Source organism: Schistocerca americana, chromosome 8 (genome assembly GCF_021461395.2).
Source record: "Schistocerca americana isolate TAMUIC-IGC-003095 chromosome 8, iqSchAmer2.1, whole genome shotgun sequence".
Lineage (NCBI taxonomy): Eukaryota > Metazoa > Arthropoda > Insecta > Orthoptera > Acrididae > Schistocerca > Schistocerca americana.
Window position 1 is genome coordinate 451,984,045 of NC_060126.1, and position 26,169 is coordinate 452,010,213.

Below are 26,169 nucleotides of genomic sequence, written 5' to 3' on the forward strand. Positions count from 1 at the left end.
GAGTTTTGCTATTTGGGGAGCAAAATAACTGATGATGGTCGAAGTAGAGAGGATATAAAATGTAGACTGGAAATGGCAAGGAAAGCGTTTCTGAAGAAGAAAAATTTGTTAACATCGAGTATAGATTTAAGTGTCAGGAAGTCGTTTCTGGAAGTATTTTTATGGAGTGTAGCCATGTACGGAAGTGAAACGTGGACGATAAATAGTTTAGACAAGAAGAGAATAGAAGTTTTCGAAATGTGGTGCTACAGAAGAATGCTGAAGATTAAATGGGTAGATCACATAACTAATGAGGAGGTATTGAATAGAATTGGGGAGAAGAGGAGCTAGTGGCACAACTTGACTAGAAGAAGGGATCGGTTGGTAGGACGTGTTCTGAGACATCGATGGATCAGCAATTTAGTATTTGAGGGCAGCGTGGAGGGTAAAAATCGTAGAGGGAGACCAAGAGATGTATACACTAAGCAGATTCAGAAGGATGTAGGCTGCAGTAGGTACTGGGAGATGAAGAAGCTTGCACAGGATAGAGTAACATGGAGAGCTGCATCAAACCAGTCTGAGGACTGAAGACCACAACAACAATACAAGAACCACAATTACATGTAACGAACACAAAGAGAACTTTTCCAACATAAGCAGCGTTCGACGGTACGAGCAGTAACAATTATTTTCAACGTTGAGTCAGTTCGATTCTGCGTTGGGAAAAAAGTGGGTGCCTAGTGACAACGTAAAGATAGCGAACCAGCGCTCAAGCAACTCCCAATGGGCGCTGGCAGTAGGTCGCAGCCCAGGTAAGACCCTCCATTCGGCCCCAGACATTTGGTCGCACCTGTCAGTCGGTGCGCCGCACACCTATCTCTCTCCAAGCACAAACCACTGCTCTGGCAGGAGGAACGAATGGGAATCAAGGTGCACGCGAAAATGGGGTGGAAAAAAAAGTACAGAGAGAACGAGAAGTTGGCAGGACGTCCGGGTCGGCGGCGATGATGAACAACGTAATCTGCTGACCGGCGGCAAAAACCCCGCCACCGGCTCGACTCGCCCGACACGCTCTCGTCTCGTGGGGACAAAGCGCGTCCCCCTTCCCTGCATCGCATCTGACGATAATGGCGGAGTCGCAAAGAAAAGAGCGCTTATTAAAGTCGTTTGACAGTTACCGTTCTCACAGGAGCGTTGCACAATCTCTCTTCTTCAAGTGTCTCCTCGCAGGCGCGTCCTGCCCCCCCCCCCCTTCACCACCACCCCTCTCCACCCACCGACACTTCTTTCCGTCTCTGTCGCTCCCACATCTCCGCTTCCCCTATTTACTGCCGGTCGCCGAGCTCCAAAATTACGATCTTTCAGGATATGAGTTCCGTTCCGCGGCGCCGAATATTACGGTTTTTGTCGGACGTAAAACGGAAGAAGCACACTCACACACACACACACACACACACACACACAAAACACATGCGGTTACATACGCCCACACGTGACGTGACGAGTCCACACACACGCGCGAGCGTGTACGCGCCGCTGGGCTGGCATTTTCCGTTCGCCATTACGGCGCAGCGATACGCAATTACTCTTATCGTTATTGCCATTATTTCTCCGTCCAGTATCAGATGGCGGCGGTAATTCGGCATGACGAGGATGTGAAACCTCGTGCGCGGACGCGCAGTGTAACAAAAACTAATTAGTGCCCGTATCGGCGTCCCCTATCAAGACAGTTGCCACCGCTGTCGCAAGCTGGTTTCTCGCGGGGTTGACGTGGCGTTCCACAAGAGTTCGTACTGGGGCCTTGGCAACTTCCGACAGTCCTTCAGATGTTCCTGATGTCCACAACCGGGTGACATGTTTCGGTGTATCCTTATTCGTTAGCGAAGCCATGTTCTTGCTGGAAAAAAAATCATCCCAATCGCTCATGAGTTACATGGAGTTACGGATAACTTCGTAACAGCGATAGGATGCATCAAACAAGCGAGGTGTACTAGTCTGATTTCGCTTGGCAGCTAATTTTTTAAGTAAAATGTTCCTTTCTTTTTTATTGAGACAATGGAGAGGATATTGCCTCGAGGGAACACTACTGTAAACCTTAATCAAACTTCGATCTAGGGAAAGTAATATCTAGCATTTTCAGATATTATCTTCTTTGTCCACGCTGCAGTCCTCTGTCTTGGGTTTTCTTATTCTGATTCACTTATGTGTTTTAACTGTGTCCTTGTTAACTTGGTGAGCAAGTAACATAGCGAATAAAGGAACGCTATTACTGGCAGCGTTAGATCAATCCCGACATGGTTCAGCCAGAGAAATGCACTCATGAGAGAATACAGAAAATCCTGGGCTACCACATCCTCACATCAGACGTAAACATCCAAGGTCTCTGGGCTGATCGGTTTCGTCGGAGAACCATAAAGCTATATAGGTAGAGGGAATTTTAACATTGCACGAATGTACAGGCCTGCATGACCACTGTCAATGTAGGTAAAATGTTTTGTGAGGTAAAGTTGCGTTATTTGTGTCACTTGATTCTTCAATAACTCTAAATTTTAACCATTCTGATGTGACCTTTTTCAGTAGTCTTACTTTGTACACAAATTATACCTGTGGACACCACATCACTTCTGAAGAATTCCTTCAGCAAGGTCGGAAACCCCTCGTCTGCTCCGACCTACGTACTGACCCGCTCCTTTTACTTTTATTTCTCTTTAAATTATTTCTCAGCTTTTGTATCAATATTGCTTTCAATGCCTCGGTTTTACCACCCGCTACGCACTTCTATAATTCGGTCAAATTTTGTGGCTGACGTGACTGATTCTTGACCGAGGGACTGTAGACCTCGTTGTTTATGCTCCTAACACCAACCAGTCAACCAATCGAAGCCAGGCTTTAAGTTTTATTCTTAATTTTGCTTCGAAGAAATGATACTTCAGTTTACGTCTCATGCCACCAGCAATGGCGGCCGAAAACTTCCAGCATAAGAAGTCATTCCCTTTCTGGCAACTATCTTGTCGAAGAGGGCGGAGGGCACTCTGTTGCCATTGGGGTAAGAAACTGCTCCTAAAAGGTAGAAGAATCAGCAATGAACAATAGCATGAGGACACAGAAGGCAATGGAAACCGCTGTATTAAAGACACATGATGTGTATCCACAGTATATGTCGTCTGTTGTTGAAAAAGTGTCACGATGATCTCTCCAACGGCGAAAGGTAGTCCCTCGTTCGGATCTCCGGGAGGGGACTGCTAAGGGGGAGAAGACTAAGAGAAAAAACATGGAATAAGCAACGAACAGATAAACAGATAACGTTCTGTGAACTGAAGGAAGGAATATCAGATGTTTGAACGTAGTAGAAAAACTAGACAATCTGAAAAGAGAAATGCAGATATAGGGGAAGTCAGTGAACTGAAATGGAAAGAAGGTAAGGATTTCTGGTACGGCGAATATATGGTATCATCAACCGCAGCAAGAAATGGCATAACAGGAGTAGGATTCGTTATGAATAGGAAGGTGGCGCAGAGAATGATTTACTGCGAACCGCTCAATGACAGGGTTGTTCTCATTAGAATCGACAGCAGACGAACACCGTCGACGATAGTTCAAGTATACATGCTGTCGTCACAAGCCGAAGATGAAGACATAAAGTATATGAGGATAATGAACAGGTAATTCAGTACGTAAAGGGAGATGAAAATCTAATAGTCATCGGGATTGGAACGTGGTTGATCGGGAATATGGGCTTGCCAATGGGAATGAGAGAGGAGAATCACTAATTGAGTTCTGCAATAAATTTCAGATGGTAATAGCGAATACTCTGTTCAGTAATCACAAGAGCAGGGAGTATACTTGGAAAATGTCGGGAAATCCGGAAGATTTCAGTTAGATTACATCATGATCAGGCAGAGACTTCGAAATAAGATACTGGATTGAAAGGCGTAACCAGGTGCAGTTACAGACTCAGATCACAATTTACTGATGACGAATAGTAGACTGAAGTTTAAGAGAATCATCGAAAGGAAACAGTGTCGAAGGAAGTCAGCTACTGAAGTACTACGGAATGGTGGGACGCACTGGCAATTCTCAAAGGATATGGATAATGCGATAAGGAATGCTGGAGTAATCACTTAGTTGAAGAGGAATAGACATCTGTAAAAAGGGCAATCACATATGTTGGAAGGACGAACACAGGTAGAAGGAAGGTACCTGCGAAGAAACCGTCGGTAACAGAAGAAATTCTTCAGATGATTGACGAAACAAGGCAGTACAAAAATGGTCAGGGATAGACAGAAATACAGCAATATAGTTCCCTCAGGAATGAAATAAATTGGAAGTGCAAGGCAGTCAAGACGAAATAGCTGCAGTAAAGATGTGGAGAAACCGAAAGAGAAATGATCGTCGGGAGCACTCAAATGCCACATGTGAGTGAATTCCTAACGGACCAAACTGCTGAGGTCATCGGTCCCTAGACTTACACACTACTTAAACTAACTTGTGCTAAGAACAACACACACACCCATGCCCGAGGGAGGACTCGAACCTCCTTCGGTAGGGGCCGCACAATCCGGGGCATAACACCTCAAACAGTGCGGCCACTGCGCGCGGCTCGGGAAGACTGACTCAGCATGTAGGAAAATCAAAACAATCTTCGGAGAACTTAAAATCAAGAGTTCAATGAGAATTCTGCTGCTAAACGCAGGGGGAGAGCGGATGGGTCGATAGAGTACATTGAAGGCCACTATGAGGGGGGGGGGGGGGGGGCGGACTTGTCTGATGTTGTGATGGAAGAAGAAACTGTAGTCGATGTGGAAGACAAAGGAAATCCAGTATTAGGGACCGAATTTGCAGTAGATCCGGATGACTTGAGATGACTTGAGCATGGCAGAGGGGATAGATAATATTGCATCACAGTTTTTAAAATCACTGGGGGAATTGGCAACCAAACGACTAACTCACATATTGGTACGTAGACTCTATGAGAATGGCGACGTACCATCAGAGTTTCGGAAAAACATCATCCACACAAGTATGAAGATTGCAAGAACGACAAGTGCGAGAATTATCGCATCATCAGGTTAACAGCTCACACATCCAAGTTGATGACAAGAATAATATATTGAGTAATGAAAAAGAAAAGTTATCTGTTAGATGTCGATCAATTTGGCCTTAGGAAAGGTAGTGGCACCAGAAAGGCAGTTCTGACGTTGCGCTTGACAGTGGAAGCAAGACTGAAGAAAAATCAAAACACAGTCATAGGATATGTCGATGTGTAAAAAGCGTTAAAGTATGTAAAATGGTGCAAGATGTTCGAACTTCTGATAAAAGTAGGACTAAGCTATAAGGGAAAACGGGCAACATACAATATGCATAAGAACCAAGAGCGAACAATATGAGTGGAAGAACAAGAATGGAGTGCTCAGATTAACGAGGGTGTAGAACAGGATTGTCGTTCAAATGGTTCAAATGGCTCTGAGCACTATGGGACTTAACATCTTAGGTCATCAGTCCCCTAGAACTTAGAACTACTTAAGCCTAACTAACCTAAGGACATCACACACATCCATGCCCGAGGCAGGATTCGAACCTGCGACCGTAGCAGTCCCGTGGTTCCGGACTGCAGCGCCTAGAACCGCAAGGCCACCGCGGCCGGCCAGGATTGTCGTCTGTCGCCCCTACTGTTAGGTTTATATGTCAAAGATGGAATGATGGAAATACAAGAAAGGTTCAACAATGGGATTAAAATTCAATGTGAAAGGAAATCAGTGATAAGGTTCGCCGATAACGTTACTACTCTCAGTGAAAGTGAAGGAGAACTGCAGAGTCTGTTGGATGGTATGAACAGTCGAATGAATGGAGAATATGGATCGATAATAAACCGGGAAATGCTAAAGTAATGAGAAGTAGCATAAATGAGAGCAGCGAGAAACTTTAACATCAAAGCTGGTCATCACGAAGTAGACGAAGTTAGGGAATTCTGCCACCTCGAAACCAAATAACCCCTGACGGACGAAGCAAGGACGACACAAGAAGCAGACTTGCACAGGCAAAGAGGACATTCCTAGCCAAGAGAAGTCTTCTCGCATCAAACATAGGTCACAATTTAAGCAACAAATTTCTGAGAATGCGCGCATTGAGCTCAGCATTGGATGGTAGTGAACCATGGACTGGGGCAAAAGCATTTAAGATGTTGTGGTACAGAAGATTGTCGGAAATAAGGTAGACTGATAACGAATCGGCGAGGAAAGGAATTATAAACACTGACAAAAAGAAGGATCGGGACGATAAGACATTTGTCAAGACATTGCGGAATAACTTCCATTGTACTGGAGGGAGCTGTGGAGGGCAAAATGTAGGGGAAGACAGAGATTGGAACACATCCAGCAAATAACTGACGACGTAGGTTGCAAGTGCTACGCTGGCATGAAAAAGTTAACGCTGGAGAGGAATTGGTGGCGGGCCGCATCAAAGCAGACAGAAGGTGGAAGACTCAAAAAACTGATAACATACACACTTTTGGACTATCATATAGACTGTGAAAGACTGTTGTGTGAACGGTGCAAGAGGAGAGCATAGAGTAATTCAGTCACGCAGGCAAACACACAAATAGACTTGTGTTTCTTGGGTGTTTGCTTACATTCGGTACAGCAGGATAGACATTTGTGGAACCTCTCCTCCCGAAGGCAGTAGTTTGAGACGCATCTACAAAAAAAATGGTTCAAATGGTTCAAAATGGTTCAAATGGCTCTGAGCACTATGGGACTCAACTGCTGAGGTCATTAGTCCCCTAGAACTTAGAACTACTTAAACTTAACTAACCTAAGGACATCACACACATCAATACCCGAGGCAGGATTCGAACCTGCGACCATAGCGGTCGCGTGGCTCCAAACTGTAGCGCCTAGAACCGCTCGGCCACCCCGGCCGGCAAGCTTCTACATCTACACTCTACAAACCACTGTCAGGTATATGGTAGAGGGTACGTCCTACTGCACCAGTTATTAGGGTTTCTTCCTGTTCCATTCACCTATGGAGCGCGGGGAGAGTGGTTGTTTGAACGCCTCAGAGATCAGTGATTATTTTAACCTTAGCTTCACGATTCCTATGTGGGCGATTAGGGGGTTGTAGTATATTCCTAGAGTAAGCATTTAAAGCCGGTTCTTCAAACTTTGTTTTTTCTTGTTACTGTCTGATCACTTTCCATGCATGTTAAGTCAATAAGTCCCGTACGACGGTTGTTTCTAATGTCTCGAAGTACACATAATTTTAACAAACGCAACAGATACACGTAACAGAGACTTTATTCATCAATAATACATTCTCCTTCACTATTTAAAACAGTCTGCCAACGCTGGGGCAACTTTTCTAGTCCGCAGCTATAGAAATCACATGGTTTTGAGGTGCATAGCTCGTCGAGCTACGTTCGGGGAGCATTTTTTTTTTTTCGGAAAGAAAGTTCCTTGAAGGTTTTTCGAGAGAGAGATAGGAAAAGGTGAAAATATGAGGGCATACGATCAGGTGAATAAGTTGGGTGCGGAGTAACTTCCAATCCAACTCCTGTTTAGCGTTTGTTGTCAGTCCAGCAGAGTGCGAGCAGGCGTTATAGTGGAGTAGCATCATTTCACGCAATCTTCCTGATCGTTGTTCTTGGATTGCGTCTACAAGACGTCGCAGTTGTTGACAATAAATGTCAGTAGCGACGGTTTCACCTAGGGGAAGCAATTCGTAGTACACCACACTGCCGATGTTCCACCAGATGCATAATACCATCTTTTGTGGATGCGCACAAGTCTCTGTACGGGGAATTGCTGCTTTGTTTGGGCTCAACCATTGCTTTTTTCCTTTTTTTCCTAATGTTAGTACAAAGACACCTTTTCTGTCACCAGTGACGATACGGGACAGAAATGTTTGGTATTGTTCAGGAGGCAATTGATGACGAGCAAGAAGAGGTGCACATATGGCCACCTGCTGACTTTTCTGATTTTGGCTTACAGCACGCGGTACCAATACATCCGATTTTTGAATCTTCCCAACTGCATGTAAATGTCACATTTGCCAGTTCTCGAGTACACTGACTTGGGTTATTGTGAATTAAATGCGTTTAAACGACCTTTATCAAACCCCAAAGGTCTTTCTCAACGCGGAGAGTCACTAATGTGCAAACCATCCTCCTTAAAGCGAGAAAACCATTTTCTTGCCGTGCTCTGTCCAGTGCCATTGTCCCCATAGACGGAGCAAATGTTTCTGGCGGTCTGTGCTACTGCCACCCCTCCATTGAACTCAAACAGAAGAATATGTTGGAAATGTACCGATTTATTCGCTTGGCAGTCCATTTTCTTTCGCCCACAGCTCTACTCACTATCTCCAAAGCCCAAAATGACAAAACGTATACTCATACAGAAACAGCGAAGTACGAATAAAAAATGACAGTCTATATATAAACCCATAGCAGCCAGAAAGCCAAAATGTAAAACAAAACCGCTACGAACTTATGCACCAACCTAGTAATTAATGATCTGCATTAGCTGACCTTCCTCTATAACTAGATGCAGATACATACATACAAACACACACACACATTTGATAAACTAGCAGAGTGATCCGCCACTCATAGGCTGTTGGAAACAATGACTGGACTGAGAGAGAAAGAAACTAACATAACTTTAAAAATGTTCACCTAAATAGGTTTTTCATGTCTACCCTTCCTTTGTGTCCGCATAGGAGAGTTTTTACAATCAGAGTGTCTTGCCAGTTATGAGCTACGGCTGTGGGATCCTCATCGAGCAATGGTGAGAAGCGAATTTATAATGAGTACGAAAGATGGGAAAATGAGTGGATAAATAATAGTGGAGGATATAATCATGCTCTAATGAATATGACATGGAGCTGTGATCGATATGGCCGGCCGGAGTGGCCTAGCGGTTCTAGGCGCTACAGCCTGGAACCGCGCGACCGATACGGTCGCAGGTTCGAATCCTGCCTCGGGCATGGATGTGTGTGTCGTCCCTAGGTTAGTTTGGTTTAAGTAGTTCTAAGTTCTAGGGGAGTGATGACCTCAGAAGTTAAGTCCCATAGTGCTCAGAACCATTTGAACCATTTGTGATCGATATGTCGGCATGGGAACAGATGGTAGATGGATAAAGGAATTCCTCTGCTAGATTTCAAAGGATAGGAAACTGACAGAGACGATAACCTAAAGGAGAAAGAGGAGAGGGACTGGAGTAACATAAAAAATAGCTAGAAGCAACAAGGAAATGTATGTGGCTGAAGGAGTTTATGCTGTGAGAACTTCGGACGAAACCTGCATCCAGTAGTTGAAGTTAAATGGTTGATGATGTTTATTTCTTACAATAAAAGTGAAAAATGTGAATGGTAAGTACAAGATTGCCTTTTACTTCTTGTAGCATTCCCAGCTTGGTATTATAGCGACTAAATTATTCACCCGCTTCCATGATTCACCGCGTACAATGTCCGTCCAAAACGTCCCGAGACTAATTTTCTTCCTGGCGTATAATCGACATGAGCGCAGTAGCTACTGTGGCAGCCTCACCTAACAACTGCAAACGACAGATGTGCACTCGATCACTCAGTTGTGAACAGGCAGTCTTAAGCAGCGGACGTCTGAGCTTAGTGCCAAGATTGTCGTTTCACAAATCGCAAAGGAGCCACATCCAAACCTTCTTCAGGATGTTCTAAAAAACAGAAAACTGTGTCTTAAGTCAGTCCCATACACCTTGACTCCCGAATAAAAAAATGATGCGTGGGCGCCTGCCGCGACTCGACAATGAAATGCAAATTGTGGACAATTCTTTTCCAAAAAGATCATCGCATGTGACGAGACTTGGTGTTATTAATTCGCACCTACCACAAAACGACAAGTGCAGAAAATGACATGAAGGACGAAAAGGATGAATTCTTTGAAGACATAAACGACATTCAAGCCAGGGTGACGCGAGAGTTGAACAACATCCGAAAGAAGGCCGGTACTAACAGTTTCACAAGATTGTGTGAAAGTTCTGTGCGTTGTAATCAACTGGGGTGGAAGGGACCATGTAGAATAACTGATGATTTAATACCATTGTTTGCGCGGCCCCTCCCGCCGGAGGCTCGAGTCCTCCCTCGGGAGTGGGTGTGTGTGCTGTTCTTAGCATAAGTTAGTTTAACTAGTGTGTAAGTCTAGGGGCCGAGGACCTCAGCAGTTTGGTCCCTTAGGATTTCATACACATTTGAATACAACTGTCTTAAAGTTTACCTGTTATTTTTTAATCCGTTCTCGATACTTTTTGGACTGACTGTGTCGTTGCTGTTGTTGTTATTGTCGCTGTGGACTTAAGTCCGAAGAGTGGTGTGATGCTGCTCTCCATGCTACTCTGTCCTGTACAAGTATATTCATCTCCTAATACCAACTGCAACCCACATCCATTTGTACTCATCTCTTTGTCTCACTCTGCCACTTTTAACTCCACACTTACTTCTAGTACTAAATGTCTGACAACATCTACTATCAAGCGATCCCTTCTTTTGGTGAACTTGCCCCACACATTTCTTTTCTTCTCAATTCTCTCAGCATCGCCTGATTTAATTCGACTACATTCCCTCGCCCTGTTTCACTTTTACTCATCTTAATATTCATCTCGTATGCTCATTTCGCGACAGTATCCATTCTGTTCAACTGCACTTCCAAGTCCTCCACTGTCTCTGACAGAAATGCAAAGGCACTGGCAAACTTCAAATTTTAACTTCTTCTCTAAATTTTCTTTGGCTTCCTTTACTGCTTGCTCAATGTACAGACTGAATAACATAGGGGATAGGCTACAACCCTGCCTCATTTCCTTCTCGGTCACTAATTCCCTTTGTTGCCCTTCGACTCTTACAACTGTTGTCTGATTTTTGTACTAGTGGTATATGAACTTTCACTTCCTGTATTTTAACCCTACTACCTTAAAAATTTCTCAGAAGTGAGGAAATGTTGCTAGTCAAAATGTGAAGTAGAAGAATATTCACGATCCATCTATGGAGATATAAGTATTTCTCATGAGAAAACGTGCGTATCGCTAAATAAACAATAAACGTTAGAAAAATCTGAAATAAGGGGTAAAAGAAAGATATCTGAAACAAGTACCGCTTCAAAGAATAACCTTCATGGGGATACATTATTGCCCAGAAAAAGTAGTCAGAGTGGCAAATATAAACCGCAGTGCAGCGTCATGTTTAAACAAGAAAAACTGTTCCACTGAAACGAAATTTTACGTAACTGCTGTGTGAAGCTGAAAGGAACCACACTGTGACTGACCGAACGTTTTTCGCTGAAAGTTTGAAAGTGTGGCGTATGGGACGCTAGTGGAGGTGGACGAAGACTGAGTGGTCGGCACACATTCGGCGTGCAGGTTTCGTAGTTATATTCGAGCGACTTCGTCATGCCTCCTACATTTTTGGAGACACATACTGTGATAAAAGAATATCCAAAATTACCCACGTCGTGCAGGATACTAAACTGGGATCTTAAGATGAGGAAATAAGGGTCGGAAATGAGTTCTGTACGGGCACTTTAGCTAGGCACTACATGCGGTTGTTGTCGGGAGTGACTGTAAAGAATGCTCCTAATCCTCGACTTCCAGCACGTCCCGCGCCATATGCCAAGTTAAAATGTGTTGTGAAGTTGTATAGTATATAGTTGTTTGTTAACGGAGACAACCGACATCTTATAGCAACTTAGGGTCAAAGCAAAATGTGTAGCTGCTGACCGGCAATCTCAATGCACGTATTAACACCGGAGCCCATTGAAACAATTAAACTCTGGGTTAAAAATGAATTTGGCGCCGTTGCTTACTCATGCTGCTAATGACAGTAGCACCCGTATAAAACAATGAAAGATGCTCCTATCAAAGCACGGAAAGACGAATATGTCCTCGGCATAGTTAGGGCTATAAAAGACTGGAACTGGCTCTTCGACTTATCTGGCAGCTTCACAGACATTGAAATCAAACATCTTGAGATAAATGAGCTTTTAATCCATCCCTTGAAATTTTATCGCTCAAGCAAAACCTTTTGCACTATTACATGTATGCTCTTGAACCATACGATGTTATGCGAGTATATTCCTGGCAGGCGAATGTTCTGGATTTTGGGCATAGGACCACGGACTTTAGCCTGCTAGTTCGCTTCTTTTACATCCCTAACTCTGCCCAGGACATATTTTCCTTTTTTTGTGCTATGGCAGGAGCATTTGTCATTCTGGTTCCCTACTTTTCTTTACCATTATTTTGACACTAGTGCGCCGTAGCCTGGCTACCGATTTATATCTTTGTTGATTCGGGTGACGACCGATCCGGTATAGATTTTTTACCTTTATTGTCTTTCGAGCCACGTTGCTCATATCGTGGCAACGGATAAAGTTTTCACAAAACAACAGGAGTCCATTAATTCCATGTATTTGTCAACATTCTTACACAATCTGAACCGATTCGCACAAGGTTTGAAACATAGAAGTGGTGCTCGTAAAAAAAAAATCACAGAAAACGTGTTTTTTGCATGTAAAATACAAATTCAGCTAGATATTTAAAAGCGAGCTTTCATGTTTACCCGTAAGAATGCGTTTTTTTTATTTATCCGACTTACTTTAACCCATTTCGGCGCATTCATTCATGTAAGAACGAATTTTATGTGCTACATTTAGCTCGACTTTACCATCGTACCCCGACAACGGATAAAGATTGTTGAAGAAAAAAGAATTCGTTTTGACTTTACCCATTTATGTAGCTTCGTGCAAAGTATGAAACGATTCGTACAAATTTAAAGTATAGAAGTGGTACGGTTAAAAAACTCCAAGTAAAACATGTTTCTTGCACATAAAATCCAAACGAAGCACGATTTTTTCGAACGGTTAAAACTTACCTCAGACGAGTTCCGGAACACCGGAGTACTGAATTCGATCGATCAGTCTTGGCCAAGTCTCGAGTTATTAAAGGGTGACTGTTTTTGCACGTAAAATCCGAAAGAGGGTTAATGTTTTTTGTACGCAAAATCCGAACAGTGCACATTCAAATGGCGCCATTAGTTGAGAATTTATTTCAGCCCAATTAAAATCTTTTACAAAAGGAATTTATCTATTTGCACAATTTGCTTGTGCGCCAGCTCCGGTTCGTCGTTAAGTCCTTGCTCAATATGCTGCAACATAGCTACAGTAAGACGGATGTTCGAACGGCTATACAAACAGCCGCTGGTCCGGACTAAACCAAAGACATTTTACCCCATGTTCCTAGCTCAAGTAGGAACCAAGCACCATGATCCCTCCCAAACCTCTATTCCGTGTGCTGTCTTTTCATACGTATTTGTTACAGCGCTCCCGCTCCGCCAGTATTGTCCTCACTATATATGGTGTTCCGTTTGCCTTGACCAATCCGAATACTTTTTTGTCCAAAAGTAAAATGAAAACTGTATCAAGTAAATGTTTAGCTAGCAGGGGAATACTAACCAGCATTATTGCCTTTATTGTTATTTCGTTCATTACAAAGATATGAGCGGCAGTGCTTCTTTTTTAAATAGCACTCTATATTTTTGACTTTGGCAGTGCCCTTTGTCTCTTTAAGGCCTGTTCCAAGACATATCACAGTGTGCCATTCACGTAAACATGACGTTTTTATAACGTAACACAAAATTAACTGACTCTTCTGTACTTACGGGTCTCGACTGGTTGCCACAACATCCAGAGATGTTGCTAATTTGAGGATAAGCGAAGACTGTGGTTGCTGGAAGTACCAGAACGTGGAGGTGGTAGCAGTAGTAGTAGTAGTAGTAGTAGTAGCAACAGTTTTTTGTTTCATTTGTGGACCTTGTAAGATGGCTATTTTCTGATGATGTTATTGGATGTGTTTATATTTGTAAAGTAAAATTTTATATTTGAAGAATTGTGATAAGGGAAACAGCTGTTAGGCAACAGTATCTGTGTCTGCGATTGTAACACTGTGGAGTCGTAGAATCTTTGACACCTAGTAGTGAATAACTGCGGTGTGGAGCAGGCGGATTTTTCTTTGAGTGTACAGTGCAATGCATGGACGCATTTGTGGAACCACGTGAGTTGCAGATTTATTACGAGGAGGAAAGATGACTCAGAACAATGGTCGGATAGCATGCGGACATAAAAATGGTTTTGTAATGACGAACAAGTTATTATTTGATGAGGTAAATTTATTTTTATATTTGTAGACTTGTATTGTTGGTCCACTTCACACTCGTCACAGTCGAGTTTTTGATAATTATTCTATTGATTGATATTCTGAGTTAATTTACAGTCCCATGGAAGTTATTAGATCAAATGAAATTTCATATTAGAGTCTATAATTTTTTTGATAAGTTCCTAACTGAAATTTCAAAACTTAAAGGTTGACTCATGTATTTAATTGACATTCTATGGCGAGATATGAACCCAGTTTCACTGTACCAACTATATTTAGTTCTTTTAGCAGTATTTTTTGTGCTGTCCTGGATTCCTGCTGTGTTGCTGTTTCTGCCAGTACTTCAATTTGCAGGTGAGATTCACAATACGTGATTGTTTCGTTTCCTTTGCACAATGTAGGTTTGTAACGTCCCCTTAGAAAAATTAATGAATGATTGTGCTGATAAACCTCTTACATTATTTGCTTTTCAAACAGCTGATCAAAACTGAACGTACTCACACATTACTTTCTTTACTTATTCTGATCAACACTAAACTGACACACAATATTTTCAGGGCAACGCAATCTGACTTTTAATAATCCCTACAAAAGAATGGCCCTGACTAACAATAACCTATACCTTTCATGAATCACTTACCTCACAAATATCTTCGTTACTCAAACTACTACAATACAGCGAGTGCCAATCCTGCCAGCTAAATAAAAGAGCCTAACTACTGAAGTGACTAACTACTGATAGGCATAGTTAGCAAATGAAAGATTTCGATAAAGAACAAACAATGTATTTATCTTAATAGTATTCAAAAGTCATAATATACACTCCTGGAAATGGAAAAAAGAACACATTGACACCGGTGTGTCAGACCCACCATACTTGCTCCGGACACTGCGAGAGGGCTGTACAAGCAATGATCACACGCACGGCACAGCGGACACACCAGGAACCGCGGTGTTGGCCGTCGAATGGCGCTAGCTGCGCAGCATTTGTGCACCGCCGCCGTCAGTGTCAGCCAGTTTGCCGTGGCATACGGAGCTCCATCGCAGTCTTTAACACTGGTAGCATGCCGCGACAGCGTGGACGTGAACCGTATGTGCAGTTGACGGACTTTGAGCGAGGGCGTATAGTGGGCATGCGGGAGGCCGGGTGGACGTACCGCCGAATTGCTCAACACGTGGGGCGTGAGGTCTCCACAGTACATCGATGTTGTCGCCAGTGGTCGGCGGAAGGTGCACGTGCCCGTCGACCTGGGACCGGGACCGCAGCGACGCACGGATGCACGCCAAGACCGTAGGATCCTACGCAGTGCCGTAGGGGACCGCACCGCCACTTCCCAGCAAATTAGGGACACTGTTGCTCCTGGGGTATCGGCGAGGACCATTCGCAACCGTCTCCATGAAGCTGGGCTACGGTCCCGCACACCGTTAGGCCGTCTTCCGCTCACGCCCCAACATCGTGCAGCCCGCCTCCAGTGGTGTCGCGACAGGCGTGAATGGAGGGACGAATGGAGACGTGTCGTCTTCAGCGATGAGAGTCGCTTCTGCCTTGGTGCCAATGATGGTCGTATGCGTGTTTGGCGCCGTGCAGGTGAGCGCCACAATCAGGACTGCATACGACCGAGGCACACAGGGCCAACACCCGGCATCATGGTGTGGGGAGCGATCTCCTACACTGGCCGTACACCACTGGTGATCGTCGAGGGGACACTGAATAGTGCACGGTACATCCAAACCGTCATCGAACCCATCGTTCTACCATTCCTAGACCGGCAAGGGAACTTGCTGTTCCAACAGGACAATGCACGTCCGCATGTATCCCGTGCCACCCAACGTGCTCTAGAAGGTGTAAGTCAACTACCCTGGCCAGCAAGATCTCCGGATCTGTCCCCCATTGAGCATGTTTGGGACTGGATGAAGCGTCGTCTCACGCGGTCTGCACGTCCAGCACGAACGCTGGTCCAACTGAGGCGCCAGGTGGAAATGGCATGGCAAGCCGTTCCACAGGACTACATCCAGCATCTCTATGATCGTCTCCATGGGAGAATAGCAGCCTGCATTGCTGCGAAAGGTGGATATACACTGTACTAGTGCCGACATTGTGCATGCTCTGTTGCCTGTGTCTATGTGCCTGTGGTTCTGTCAGTGTGATCATGTGATGTATCTAACCCCAGGAATGTGTCAATAAAGTTTCCCCTTCCTGGGACAATGAATTCACGGTGTTCTTATTTCAATTTCCAGGAGTGTATATATCAGTTCATGACATCCAGTCTTACAAATTTACTGTCTCTGATGGACACACGTCCAGATCATCCGCTCTCAAAACTCCGCCATCTCTCTCCCCACATCCACCACTTCTGGCGGCTCACCTCCAACTGCCCAACGCTACTGTGGTGTCACCGCCAGACACCACACTTGCTAGGTGGTAGCCTTTAAATCGGCCGCGGCCCGGTAGTATACGTCGGACCCGCGTGTCGCCACTGTCAGTGATTGCAGACCGAGCGCCGCCACACGGCAGGTCTAGAGAGACGTCCTAGCACTCGCCACAGTTGTACAGACGACTTTGCTAGCGATGCTACACTGACAAATACGCTCTCATTTGCCGAGACGATAGTTAGCATAGCCTTCAGCTACGTCATTTGCTACGACCTAGCAAGGCGCCATAGCATTTGATATTCATCTTGTGAAGCATGTACCGTCAAGAGAGATGTTCACCAATTGTGGATTAAAGTTAAGTATTCCAGAAGCTATATACTATTTTTGGCTACTATAATTCCTTGTCATTTTCCAGACCTCACGCCAGCCTGCGTGAGCTTAACGAGTGTCTTTCGGCTTCCTCCAAACTCCGTGAATTGGCTCCTGCCAATTCACAACAGCTACAATAGCAATCAACTATTGCAACAATGCCGACCAGCCTCAGACTACACACAGCACAGCCTGTGATTTTAATACAGAGCACTACGTGGCGTTACCAACATAAAAGCCTAAACATCCTACTTACAGGTTCTGTCATCTCTTTATTTTATGAAGGCCACAGGTCAGTGCAAAAATTTTCGTGTGTTTGAAGCAACATTCTTATACAGGTCGACGTTACAGTATTTTTTATACAGTTAGGTTTTTTTTTTTCGAACTGTTCGCAACCACGTTTTGAAGCAGTCATTCGTGCCATCCGCTAAGCCGTGATGCTGGAATCCCGCATCAGTAACTCGATTGTACACACGGAAGCACACCAGTAATGAATCACGCCGAGAAAACATGAGAGATCGTAATTCATACTTTGCATACTTACATGAATTGAGCAAGTAAGCGGCCGTGATGTTGTATTAGGAATCATGCCTGCATTTTCCAGAATTACTTTAAGGAGATGGCCTTCAGCCTCCAAATGGGATAGGGCTATACTGTTTAAATCACTGTCATGCCGCTTGCCCCTAGTATACAATATTGTCTTGTTTATATAGTCTTGCAAAGAAGTTATTTCATAACGTAAAAAGCTAGGGTTACAGTGATCATTTATTCCTCAACACCCAGTCACTGCACACACTACACACACTTCAAGTCTCAAAGTGAAAAGTTTGTGCCACATTGCTCATTCATTTCCGAACACCCTGTAGGTACACACTGTGGGCTGACAACAGGACCACTGTATACTGTTCAGTCACATTGGTGTGACCACCAGACAAAAGCCGAAGTAACCACCATTTGCAAAGTGAAGCGCTACGAGACGTGCAGAGAGATTCTGGAATGTGACGATGAGGATTTGCAACCATGCCGACTCCAGAGCAGTGGACAGCTGCACCAGGATTCTCGGTTGAAGATCCAACGCGCGAACAGCCCGATGAAAGCGATTCCATAGTTCCGCGACTGGGTTTAAATCTGGGGACTTTGGTGGCCAGGGGCGTACGGTAAATTCATCCTGTGCCCTTCGAACCACGCAAGTACACTGCGAGACATGTGACACATTGCATTGTCCTGCCGGTAGGTACCATCGTGCCGAGTGGAAACAAACTGTATGTGGGCGTGAACGTGGTCCCCAAAGATGGACGCATACTTGTGTTCATCAGTGTGCACTCCAGTGGCAGGAACAAGTTCCCCAGACCATAACGCTCCTCGATAAAGCTTGTTTCAGAGTGTTTGCTTTCAGCCGTTTCACGCCGTACACGGCAACGGCCATCTGTCCGATGGAGCATAAAACGTGAATCATTTGGAAAGGAAACCTGTCGCCATTCAGTGGACATCCTGTTGCTATATTGGGGTGCGCTTACTTTGCTTTTTTGTGTCCGGAAACTACAATTTGTTTGCCCAGTATTGGGCAATGTCCAATGCTTCTTCTTTAGATAGCCATAGATCGTCGAGGGTGAATCTGTGGGGGCAGGCAGAGCATTGTAGAAGATGTTCCATGTCCTGTCGAGTGCCGCAGTCGCATTTGTCGTCATTTTCGTCCAACAAACCCCATTTGATCAGATTAGATTTCACAGGAGCCGCCCCAGTTCTGATGCGGTTAAGCATTCTCCAGGTTTTCCAATCACCAGAAACGCCGCTTGGTGGGTCCTCTCTTAGTGGATAGTAGATGGGGGACACATCTAAGGCGCAACTTTGGAAACGGCGTCTGGATTTGAGTCTGCTGGGGCCACACTCTAGGCCAAATATTGAGTGACGGGCATCAAAGGTTTGTTTTAGCTTCTCGGAATGTTCATGGGCTTTCCTACATGAGTCAGGGTTTGTGAAACCTGCGGCCCTGTGAAGATTTTCTATGGGGATTGGTTTCATGCAGCCTGTCACTATCCTGCATGTTTCATTCAGGCTAATATCTACCTTTTTTGCGTGGGCGGATCTGCACCATACCGGGCAGGCATATTCGGTAGTTGAGAAGCACAAAGCTTGGGCTGAAGTTCTGACCACGGTAGGTTTGGCACCACATTTGCTATTGGACAGCTTTCTTATTAGGGAATTTCGTGCTTCTCCTTTTTTGCGTGATTTTTCGCAATGATGTTTGTATGACAATGTTCTGTCCAGCACGACGCCAACGTAGGTGGGAGTATCTATGTGTTCTAGTAATGTCCCATCCCAGGTAACATTGAGCCTGTACTTTGCCTGCCTCGAGTCCAGATGGAATGCACTCACTTGAATTTTGGACGGATTGGGTTTTAGAGAATTATTTTTGTAGTAGGTTGACATCGTAGAAAGGGCGGTTTCTAGTTTCTCCTCGATGGCTTCAAACCTGTTGCCTTGAACTGTTATTGCCAGGTCGTCTGCGTATTCAAAAGTTTTGGTTTTGTCTGGAGTTGATTGGTCATTTGTATATATGTTGAATAGGATCGGCGCCAACACGCTCCCTTGGGCGAGCCCATTTTTCTGATTCCACCATCGACTATTTTTCCCCTCAAGCATTACGAAGAACTGTCTATTTTGGAGCAGGGATTCGATTATCTTGACTAGGTGGTAGTCTTTCAGGGTCTCGTAGGTTTTATGCAGTAGTGTCCGGTGATCTGCTGTATCATAGGCGGAACTTAGGTCGACTAGTGCCAGCCCGGTGATTAGTTTATTCTCAAACCCATCCTCGATATGTTCCGTCAATGCCAGAATTTGATTGGTACAGGACTTTCCAGGTCTAAATCCTGCTTGGTGTGGAATTAGCTTCGAGTCAACGATCTTCTCTATTCTGTTGAGGATCAATCTTTCATAGAGTTTAAACAGGTGACAGAGAAGGGTTATGGGTCGATAGCTCTTCAAAGACTCTGGTTCCTTCATTGGGGTGCAAATTCCAGCTCTCGTCGCCGGTGAACAGCAGTCAGCATGGGTGCACGAACCAGACGCCTGCTGGGGAGGACCATACACAGCAACGTTCGTTGAGAGGATGCAGTTGATAGCCCCACTTTCATTCTGGGCGGTCAGTTAGCAGTTACACATCTATTCGCCCGTACTCATCTTAGAAGCCGTCGTTCCACCCTATCATTTATCCGAGGAGCACCACAATTGCCTCGGTGTACTGTTTGGGTTGCGCCATTTTGCCATCCACGACATGCTTTAATCACGGCAGCATGCAAACAGCTTACAAACTTAGCCGTTTCGAAAATGCTTCCACTCTTGTCCCGAAAGCCTACGACCGTGGCCTCGTGGACGTCAGATAAATCGCTCCGTTTCCGCATTACGACAACTGTTGCACTGTTTTCCGCGTATCCCCAGCATGCTTTATATTCCCAGTGCCGCCACCTGTGTCTGTGAGTGGTCATGCAGCTGACGTCGACACATTAACTTGACTGCATCGTGTATGTACCATCAGGTCGACTTGTATAACACCCAGTGAAGACAGCTGGCTCCCAGTCGTGGAGCTCAAGTTGCAAATACAATGTTATTATGGTTTTCCTAAAGCGGAGAAGCCTAATGCTGGGTTGCTTTCCTCTGCCATCCTATCTGACGCTAGCTTGTGCTCCGTCTCTAACATCGTCGTCGACGCGACGTTAAGCCGTTATCTCCCTTTAATGTTTCATGTTAGCGGCCACTGGGACAGTTCTTCGTCCGCTCTACGTGCCCAAACGACATGAACATCACGCTCACAATGGAGATGGAGGTACGATAGCCGATTACTGGCTAAATGTGTGGATTCATTCCACGCGAAAGTGAAATAGGCTATATGACCCCAGTAAGGCAAATGACTCCCTCAGATAATCTACAGGAAATGACTCTCCCGGTGTTTTCTAATAGCGTCATTATGTGATTGTTGTTTGCTATCTCTTGACGCAACGGGGTGCAACGGACGAGCGAATGATGGACCACAATTCACAGGCGGAAGTGAATGTATTTGTGTGTGTTACAAGGAGTGAAAGGGACGGGCGGTAGCTTCTGCGCTGCTATGAAAAAGCCCTGACATCAGAGACGGATGAGTCTCACTTTGAGAGAATACTGCAGACCGTTGTCTCACCATCTGCACTGCGATATACGTACGTATAATGAAGCCAATGCCTGTCACTTCCTTCCGTGATCGATTTAACATCGTATATATTCTTAACGGCGCGGCGTTCAGGTAACACATTTACTTCTGCAGCTGTGCAGCTAAGTAGGTACAGTGAAGCCGAAGTTGCTGTTTGTATTTCAAGTTTCATACAGTCATTATGAAGCCCGTAACGTCGACTAGTTACAGGAATCACAACGACTTTAAGGTCGAAGTATGATTCTGTTATCGAAATTTCACCCTCTTCTTTAATATACTGCCCTATACTGGATGAAATCTACTAAATTTCTTCGTCTCTTTCAAACACATACAGCTGATGACAGTCTAGAAGTACATGATCCTTTAGGTGCCTGGTATGTAGAAATTACTGTGGAGTTTGTTGGAAACGGAGATCAGAAGCCACACATAATTCAATGCGTTTGGATCTAAATGAGTCCATCTTCTCATTTGTACTACATGCAAGTACGACTTCGATAATGGGGACTTCCTACATGCAAAAAAAAAAAAAAAAAAAAAAAAAAAAAAAAAAAAAAAAAATTCTGTACAAATGCATTCATGTATGTCTACATATCGTAAACTTGCTGATGAATTTGATTTCCTCTAAAGTATTCGGCCATTGTGCTTTTTCTTTACGTCTGATTTCTCTGTAATCACTGGTTCACCAGCCTTTTTCCGTATTGTGATTTTTGACTGTGATAGAATAGGTCTCAACTTAAAAATGTGTCATTCAAAAGACTCACCAAAGGATATCCAACCAATTGACTAAACAGTCGATGGCCTAAAACAATGCACCCGTAAGAATTTGACATCACTGTCTTCATGCTGCTCTATAATATTATTGGCTTCAACCCACACTTCAGTAACCTTAAGGGCACTAAGTCAGGGCATTAATATAGTTTCTGAAATGGAAGAATGTACCATTGAGAAAAGTCACTTTCACCTACTGCCAGAAAATACGACACATTCTGAAATTATGAAGCAAGTCGCTTGTGGTTCTTATCAAGAAACGCACTGCGATAGCTCCAGAAATCAGAAGTCGCTTCTTTGTCCAAACACACAGACAACTTCAAGAAGTCACTGCAACCATCGTAAATAACAATGAAGTTAATGTCAGCCATTTAACATCCTCTATGAGGATCGCTCTTAAGCGCTATTTAGATGTGACACTACCATTGTTTTAAAATTTGTACTGTTAAAAATGTTGTGAAAAACTGAAAACTTCTCGTGATGGTTTTTGTTGGAAGGTTTTTTACTATTTTCGTAAAGACCTAACTCAACAACAATGCTCCAAATATCTTCGTCCAACTTTTGTCAATCAGCCACCAACAGAAAGACTTCTCAGAATTAATTTCCAGCCGCGCGGGGTAGACGCGCGGGGCGTCTTGTCACAATCCGTGCGGCTGCCCCCGTCAGAGGTTCGAATTCTCCCTCGGGTATGGGTGTGTATGTTGTCAATATCGTAAGTTAGTTTAAATTATATTTTGTAGTGTGTAAGCTTAGGGACCGATGACCTCAGCAGTTTCGTCCCATAAGACCTTACCACAAATTTCAAATTTTCAATGAATTTCCAGAATTTCCTCACGTGGTCGTTCTTTCGTCAGCTAAGAACTTCGGGAAGGTCCCGCAAAACGTGTTGTGGTTCCGAGAAAGGATGTGACTTTTTTCGGAGACATAGGGATATCGAAGCTGCAATATGCGGTTTTTCATGAGAAATACCTACTGCCGATGCATTGCGCAAATTTACTAAAACATTAAAACAGGCTCGAGTAAACTCAACGCTCAGTACATTCGAGCGAGGAAATTCAAAATCCGTATACACTATCGGATCAGAGTTATCCGGAACGGGATAGACCACTGGATGTGGTGAGAGGCCGACCTTCCAGTATCAAAGAAGATGAGGAATATCGTGCTGTCAGTAGAGAAGTAGAGCAGAATGTGTCAATTAGGAGAACACAGTGACTTCGAACGTGAACTGTTCACTGGATGTCACCTGCGTGAGCGACTGGTGGTTGATCTCATTGCGAAGTGGAAATGCGACGTAAACCAAAACTAGGCAGACCTTCAATACTGACGGACGGGGACTGCAGGGTATTGCAGAGGGTCGTAGCAAAAAGAATAATAGAATAGGGTACAACGGTCGAACTGCTCCTCACAAGACACACATTTCCGTTGTCAGTGTCAAGCGACGCTTGAGGTGCAGTGAATAGCGATGCCAATGGAAGGGTTTGGGTTTGGCGAATGTCTGGCGAACGTTGCCCGTCATCGAGAGTAGTGCCAACGGTGATGTGGAGAGGGTGTGGTGTAACAGAGGAATACACTTTACAGCACGTGTTCTGCGCACAGTAAAGGAACAGTTCGGAGGCTGCAATTGTTTATATCAGCCTGCCAACGCTGTGTCTGTGAGGCTGTGGTTTGAGGACAATAAAGTTAATGATTTGGACTGGTCTGGCAGAGCCCCGACCTGAACCCAGTGGAACATGTTTAGGATGAAGTAGAACGTCAGCTTCGCTGCAGAGCCCACCGTCCAACATCAGTATCTTCTCTGGTTTCGGCTCTTGAGGAAGAATTAACTGCTCACCCTCCTCCCCCCAAATTAATGGCCCCTAATAAGTGTCCAGTTACTTTTGATTAGGTAGCATACGACACCTTAACTGGAGAAATGTGGATATTTTCGTACGAGCCGGGATCTAAGCAGTCATCTTCTGCCTAGGTGTTCCAAGATGAAAGAAACTAACAAAGCTAGATTGTTCACGAAACGCTCCCTTGAAAATGATGGCTTGTTCGTTGTCTTGGGACCATGTGTGGACTCTGTCCGCGGAAGAAATTACTGGTGGTGGTGGGGGGGGGGGAGGGGGGAGGGGAGGGCGACGCTCTCGCGTTGGACTCCATCCTATACTCATTTTCGGTCACTTCCACCGACACTTGGCTCGCCTCTGGTTTGCATCTCATGACGCAGGCCAGTGAAAGTTTAGCTTACTCGGTCCATGCGCAGTGTCGTTTCACCACCGCTGGATCGGAACAACAAACAGGAACACCTTTTGAGCCGATGAGTTAAGTCACGGCCCATTTACTCAAGTGTGTGCCCAGAAAGCGGAAAACTATTGACCGCCGTGGAGGCGCATGGGGAGAAGTATTTTCGCTTTTGGATCAGTGCTGACAACACAAACGCGTACATTATTTAATGCTTACTGCCTACGTCTATATTACACATTGATAAATCACGAACGTTGGTAGTAGGCGACAATGGCGCGAAAATTGTCGACTAGTCACGAATTGGGCCGATTTTAATAACGGCAGCAGGGGCCCAACTTGGTGAGCAAAATAGTTCTGTGTTCTGAATTTCACGTAAAGTTTTGTGCTAGCTGTTTCTTAATTTCATGTAAGTGTTTGCATGCATCTTTACTGAATTTATTCGTAAAATGTCTAGAATCAAGATGAGAAAAGCAGATGTTGAATATCGCCAGTTCCAGGAGAAAAGGACGGAGAATTATTTCTTTACCATATTCAAGAATAAACCTGTTCGCTTTTTGTGTAGTGAATTACTATCTGTTGTGAATAAATATGATGTGAAAAGGCAGTTTTGTAGGAAAGACAATGCTCAACGACAGCTTACAGGGCAGTTGCGGAAAGACAAAGTTAAAATATTAATTTCTAATTTGGACAAACAACAGCAAATGTTTGCTAAGCAGAGTACACTATGTGATAATTTGGTTAAAGATAGTTTAATAATGAGCGAAAAAACGGCCAAATCGTTAAAGCAATTATCAAGGCGAATTCGTATAGGAGTGTCTTCTGGTCGTTGCAGATGTACTATGTCCAGACGAAGAGAAAGAGTCCTAACAAATAAGTTTATCGAGATGAACAATCATTCGACCAAACTGGCATGATAGCTGATGATATTAAAAAAAGTTTGCGTCATCGTGCTGCCACATTTGAAGCATTTGCGGTCACTTTGGGCGAGAGCACTGATTTGTCAGACACAGTTCAGTTAGCAATTTTTGTTCGTGGTGTGGATGTGGAGTTAAATATAAGCGAAGAACTATTGGGATCACAAAAAAAAAAAAAAAAAAAAAAAGGGTTTAAATGGCTCTGAGCACTATGGGACTCAACAGCTGAGGTCATAACTCCCCTAGAACTTAGAACTACTTAAACATAACTAACCTAAGGACATCACACATATCCATGCCCGAGGCAGGATTCTAACCTGCGACCGTAGCGCTCTCGCGGTTCCTGACTGTAGCGCCTAGAACCGCTCGGCCACTCCGGCCGGGATGATAGCTTTGAAGAAGTGAAAAAAATCGTCGAAACTTTCAATCTGTAGTGGAGTCAATCCACTGTAGTACGATCTGATGGAAATCCAGGGATGGTCGGTTCCCGAAATGGTTTCAGGAGCATACTACACAAAAAATCTGCTGTATTTAACAGTGTGAAAGCCAAGCAAAGTTTGTGTACGGTCCGCGAGCTTAAGTAACTATATGAATCAGGCTCGCAAGTCACCAAACGTTGCCCATGCCTGCTTTAGACGATCGAATTCTGGTTAGCGCTGAATGATGTACATCAGAGAGAAGGTATACAACAATTTATTTGTCGCAGGCCGTCGGAAAAATCTTGAAAAGCAACCGTAAACATCGCTTTGTTCTTCTTCGTAACTAGTGGCATTGCGAGTGGTGAGTCCACTAAGTGTGGTGTGTAAATGCAAAATACCCGAGTGAGTGGGCAAGTTGCCGTAATGTGGACGGGCCAGGTAGGTCAGACTTGGCGCTGGGGGGAGGAACAATGTTAAGCAGGATACGGTGGCTGATGCGCAGTGACCAAATTTCGTCCAAAGCGCTGGGCGATTTCATTCCTTCTTTCAGGAGGGGAAGCCGACATTGTTTACCCCCTAACCTGGTCGGCGACTCGCTGTGATGGCAGAATCGAGGTGTATAGTCTGCACCCTTTCTCAAACGAATTTACAGAAACTACTCGGTAAAAAAATTTCATTTATGCTTTACTTATAGCTTTATATGTCAGCTACTTGATGACATGCCCATCATTTTGTTAACGCTCAGTTATTGTTATATCTGCATTTAAGAATGT